General features: G+C 41.1%; 1 protein-coding gene across 1 annotated transcript in view; it reads left to right on the top strand.

Moving 5' to 3' along the window:
* LPO (lactoperoxidase) overlaps nt 1–6,004 on the top strand; it is a 46,782-nt gene that overhangs the window by 849 nt on the left and 39,929 nt on the right. The window lies entirely within an intron of this gene.

Here is a 6,004-nt window from a genome sequence, read left to right as displayed (position 1 = left end):
TATGTGTTAGTTCCGGATTTTTAAGCCACCTGAGGATACTGTACCGGCCTCCTGAAAAGGCAGCAAAGTGCTATTCAGAAATCATGCTTCCTTGGTCTATCAAAGCGAAGACGCACCATGACCTGGAGTCCGGCACCTTGGGGTACGTCAACAGTCACCACTGTTGGACGTTTGCCACCCTCCCGAGAGAGTAAGCAGTTGTCCCCTGAACTCCGGAATCTCATGCCAGTTTGATAACCTGGCATTGGGAGCCCGGGGCAGGGTAGCCGCTGTTGTCTAACACCAAGGACTCACCATAATAGCGCCATTTATGTAGAATCTAATTCAGCCTGCTCGCTCTGTTTGCATTGGCCTGATTCTCATAAAATCCCCTTAAGTAGGCATTGTTACTCCCTCTGAATGGATGAAGTCCCTGAAGGCCAGGGTTTAAAGGGCTTACTAAGGTTGAACTCTTCTGAATGGTGAAGGATCTGGGATTCCAGCCCAGGTTGGTGTTTGAAGCCTGACACCTTCCACTCTGCCCTGCAGCTTCTCACCACCAGTTTATTCCATAAGAGCACACAATTTCCAACGTGGGAAATAATTATTTCAACAGATGAAACTATGAAGACAGAATACTAGCTCCTAAGAAATGGTCTCTTTAGGGGCGCCTAGGTGGCTCAATTGGTTACATGTCTGCCCTTGGCTAGGGTCCTGATCTCAGGTTCTGGGATCATGCCCCACGTCAGGCTCCCTGCCTAGTGGGGAGTATGCTTCAGCTTCTCCTTTTGCCTGCTGTTCCCCCTGCTTTTTTTTCTCTCTCTCTGTGTCAAATATTTTTTAAAGATTTTATTTCTTTTTTTTAAAAGATTTTATTTATTTATTCATGAGAATACACAGAGAGGAGAGAGAGAGAGGCAGAGACACAGGCAGAGGGAGAAGCAGGCTCCATTCAGGGAGCCCAACGTGGGACTCGATCCCGGGTCTCCAGGATCACGCCCTGGGCTGAAGACGGTGCTAAACTGCTGAGCCACCCGGGCTGCCCCAAAGATTTTATTTATTTATTCATTCATGAGAGACAGAGGCAGAGACATAGGCAGAGGGAGAAGCAGGCTCCCCATGGGGAGCCCAACATGGGACTCGATCCCAGGATCATGACCCGAGCCAAAGGCAGACGCTCAACCACTGAGCCATCCAGGTGCCCCACAAATAAAATCTTTTAAAAAAAGAAATATCTCTAATTTTTCCTTTTAAAGTTGTAAATAGACAACACTATGCCACATGAACAACAAATGATAAAGGCAGAGCATGAAATCAAAAGTTTAGTTTAGGGATTCCTGGGTGGCTCAGGGGTTTAGCGCCTGCCTTTGGCCCAGGGCGCGATCCTGGAGTCCCGGGATTGAGTCCCGCGTCTGGCTCGCAGCATGGAGCCTGCTTCTCCCTCCTCCTGTGTCTCTGCCTCTCTCTCTCTATGTCTATCATAAATAGAGGAGGAGGGGCAAGATGGCAGAAGAGTAGGGTCTCCAAATCACCTGTCCCCACCAAATTACCTAGATAACCTTCAAATTATGTCTATCATAAATAAATAAATCTTAAAAAAAAAGTTTAGTTTATAGCCAAATCAAACTTATAGTGTCAATCTGACATAAGCAAAATAGGTACTATACCACATAGTATGGAAATGTAAATTATTAAAGTAACCATGATCAAATTACTTTTTAAAAGAAATTTATTTATTTGAGAGAGAGAGAAAGGACAAACTGGAGGAGGGACAGAGGGAGAAGCAGACTTTCCACTGAGCAGGACTGCTATGGGGCTCCGTCCCAGGACCATGGGATCATGACCTGAGCAGAAGGCAGATACTTAACCAACTGAGCCACCCAGCCAAAAACTGAATTATTTTTATACTAATAAACTAAGTTTCTTTTCTCTTTATTTACTGGTATCTGTATATCAGGGTTCTTAAAATGTGGTCCATGAGTGAGGTTCAAGGGATCTATTAATTCTTTCCCTAGGATTTCATGGGGTGCATTTTCTGGAACAAGTTCATGGCTTTTATCTGATTCTTGAAGGAGTTCATGCTGTCATATCAATGTCATATCAATGTGCTCCCCACCACACTTATATACTGACATCTTTCTAAGAGTCATAAGTTTGGATTATACAGTATAAAGGGCAATATCCTTTGAACCGTCACCAGCAACCCTACCACCCTCATTGCCAACCAGGGTGGTTCAGAGTTGACATCAGTGTTCTCCCTAAAATAACATCATCATTTGGAGGAATTGATTTAGAAAGCACTTGTACAAGCCATCATGAAGGGTATTATCATCTCCATTTCATGCATTTATAAACCAAGATGTTAATCAAATTTCTCACAGTCTTAAGACCAGGAAGCAGAGAGCCTGGACTTTATGTAGATGTTCTGACTCAAATCTATGGCCTCTCCTTCGAATTGTGCAGCTTCCTTAGATCTCTACTCCTGCCCCAACCACTTCCCTAATTTTTTCATTCCTAAACCAGAGCAATTCTGAGCCACACCAGAATAGCCCATCATTCTTCCTTTCCCTTCCCCAGTTAGTACTTTATAGCTCACTCGGGCTGTCCTCACTATAAGACTTCAGGAAAACATTAAGAAGAAGAACATCACTATAGTTCTTCAATAACTTTTCTGGGTCCCACAGTGTCCATACTTTGTGCCTAAAAAATATCCCTTGAACTTACCTTGGTCCCAGGAAGAGATCCTCCTGAATGAAACAATCTTATGAGGAAAAATAGGACCAACTTCTGCTTTAGTCTTTCTCTCTCCAATTTTGAAGATGGAGGAAGGGGTCGTGAAGTATAAACACTCTGATTATAAATCAGAGATTGTCAGATTTTTTTTTCTTTTTTAATTTTATTTATGATAGTCACACACACACACACAGAGGCAGAGACACAGGCAGAGGGAGAAGCAGGCTCCATGCACCGGGAGCCCGACGTGGGATTCGATCCCGGGTCTCCAGGATTGCGCCCTGGGCCAAAGGCAGGCGCCAAACCGCTGCGCCACCCAGGGATCCCTGTCAGATTAGTTTTTTAATAAATCCAACTATATGCCACCTACAAGGAGCCCACTTTGAATATAAAGATAGTTTAAAACTGAGAGGAGGGCAGCCCAGGTGGCTCAGCGGTTTAACGCCGCCTTCAGCCCAGGGCATGATCCTGGAGTCCCGGGATTGAGTCCCATGTTGGGCTCCCTGCATGGAGCCTGCTTCTCTCTCTCTCTCTCTCTCTCTCTCTCTCTCTCTGTCTCTGTCTCTCATGAATAAATAAAATTTTTTTAAAAATCTAAAAATAAAAAAACTGAAAGGATGGAAAAAGATCTACAATACAAATTAATCAAAAGAGAGCTGGAGTGGCTATATTCATAACAGACAAAATAGGGGCGCCTGAGTGGCTCAATGGTCTAGCGCCACCTTCAGTTCAGGTTGTGATCCTGGAGACCCAGAATCGAGTCCCACATCGGGCTCCCTGCGTGGAGCCTGCTTCTCTCTCTGCCTGTGTCCCTGCCTCTCTCTCTCTGTGTGTCTCTCATGAATAAATAAATAAAATATTTTTTAAAAAAACAGACAAAATAGGCCTCAAAATGAGGAATATTAACAGAGATAGAGATATATTTTGTAAATATATACTAATAAATGCAATTTATCAAGAAGACATAGGAAACTAAATGTTTATGTACTTAATAACAGAGCTTCGGGGATCCCTGGGTGGCGCAGCGGTTTGGCGCCTGCCTTTGGCCCAGGGCGCGATCCTGGAGACCCGGGGATCGAATCCCACGTCGGGCTCCCAGTGCATGGAGCCTGCTTCTCCCTCTGCCTGTGTCTCTGCCTCTCTCTCTCTCTATGTGACTATCATAAATAAATAAATTAATTAATTAAAATAACAGAGCTTCAAAGTACATGAAGCAAAAAATTGATAGAAATGAAAGGAGCAATAGGAAAATCCACAATTATAGTTAGAGATATAATACTTTTTTCTTAGTAAATAATAAAATATGTGGAGAGAAAACCAGTAAGTTTATAGAAGGCTTGAACAACATCATCAGTCAATTTGACCTAATCAACATTTGTAGAATATTTCAGTCTGCAACAGAAAGCATATTCTTTTCAAGTGCACATGAAACATCAACTAATAAGACCATTTCTGGGCTATGAAACAAGTCTAATAAATTTTAAAGGATCAAAATCATATAAAATACATTCCAAGGCCAAAACAGAATTAAACTAGAAATCAAAAACAAAGTTATCTGGGAAACTCCAAGTATTTAGTATTTAACATCTAAACAATCCATTTTTCAAGGAAGAAGCCATAATGGAAATTAGGAAATATCTTGGATTGAATAAAAATGAAAATACAATGCATCAAAATGTTGGGTATGCTTAAAGGGAAATTTAGCATAAAATGCTTCTGGGGTTCGTGAGTGGCTTAGTCAGTTAAGTGTCTGCCTTCAGCTCAGGTCATGATCCCAGAGTCCTGAGATTGAGCCCCACATCAGGTTCCCAGCTCAGCGGGGAGCCTGCTTCTCCCTTCCCTCTGCCTGCTGCTCTGCCAGCTTGTGCTCTCTCTCTCAAATCAATCAGTCTTTTTAAAATGTAAAACAAAATGCTTCTATAAGCAAAAACCTTTCAAATCAGTAATCTGAATTTCAATTTAGATTGAAATAATAATTACTAGGAATAATAATAATTACTAGGAAGAAAATTAAAACCAAAGTAAGAAGCAGGGAAAGAATAATAAATATAAGAGCATTAATCAGTTAAATAGAAAACAAAGACAGTTAAAAAAAAAAACTACTTCTGGAATGGTGGAGGAAGAATCTCAAAAACCGACTTCTTCATAAAAGCAGTAAATGGCAACATTTATCCAAATCAACTTTTTTAGAAATCTGGAAATTAACCAAAAGCATGCAATAATCCAAAGAACATTTCTTCAAGCAAAACAGCCAAATTTCAGTAGGAACAATGAGATGTGTGGCATCTTAATTGTCCTGTTCCTTCTTTCCTCTCCTCAGCTCAAGCTTACAGTGAACAGCCTTTTCCCTGAGGGGGAATGTCAAAAGCACCAACATTGCTTTTGTTCAGTATTGCACTTGTTGAATACTGCAGCCATTTGAGGTGATGATAATACCTGAAACAAACAAGAAACTAACTAAAAAACTTGAAGGAAAAACTGGAGACTGATAAATGTTCATGAAACTTTTCAAAAGCTCTGGTATTATCTTGGAATTCTAGAAGGCAACACACATGTGCAACACACATGTGCAGGGTGGTGTGTATATCCAGGAAAGACATGATTCCTGAATCTCTCATCTATCTATCTATCTATCTATCTATCTATCTATCTATCTATAAGATGATAGATAGATAGATAAATAGACATATATGTATAATGTTTATATGAAAATAATTTTTATATAAATATGTTCAAAGAACTAAATTGTCTGAAGAACTAAAGGCATGTATAAGAATGATGTCTCACCAAACAGACTATCAATAAAGAAATATAACTTATTTTTTAAAAGAAACAATATAAATTCTGGGGTTGGAGAGAACAATAAAGGAAGTGAAAAATTCACTGGAGAGCCTCAGTAGCACATTAGCACTAGCAGAAGAAGGAATCAACAGACTTGAAGATAGGCCAATTAGTTATTCCCATACCCAGACCCTGGTTTCTAACTACCATACCATTCTGTATTACAAAACAATCAGGGATCATTAAATAATTGACTCCCTGAAAGAAGCAAAATGGAACTTCTTAGGCATCTGGGCTAGGGAACACCCATCAGCCAAGAGCAATCCTGAGATAGGTGTGCATGTAAGCAGTTGACAGTCAATATGCTCAGCAGCTGGTCAAGGGGACCAGGGCAGGGCACCAACAGCATCCCTTATAAGTAAGTTTGAGGGAGGTGATCCTAAGAAACACTGGTATGGGAGTGGGGCTAAACCTAGGCCAACTTACTCAGGCCATCCCTATCTTTCCCTAG

This window comes from Vulpes lagopus, chromosome 12 (assembly GCF_018345385.1).
Source record: "Vulpes lagopus strain Blue_001 chromosome 12, ASM1834538v1, whole genome shotgun sequence".
Classification (NCBI taxonomy): Eukaryota; Metazoa; Chordata; class Mammalia; order Carnivora; family Canidae; genus Vulpes; species Vulpes lagopus.
Note: the sequence above shows the minus strand (reverse complement) of the source record. Positions and strands in the feature narration are given on the sequence as shown.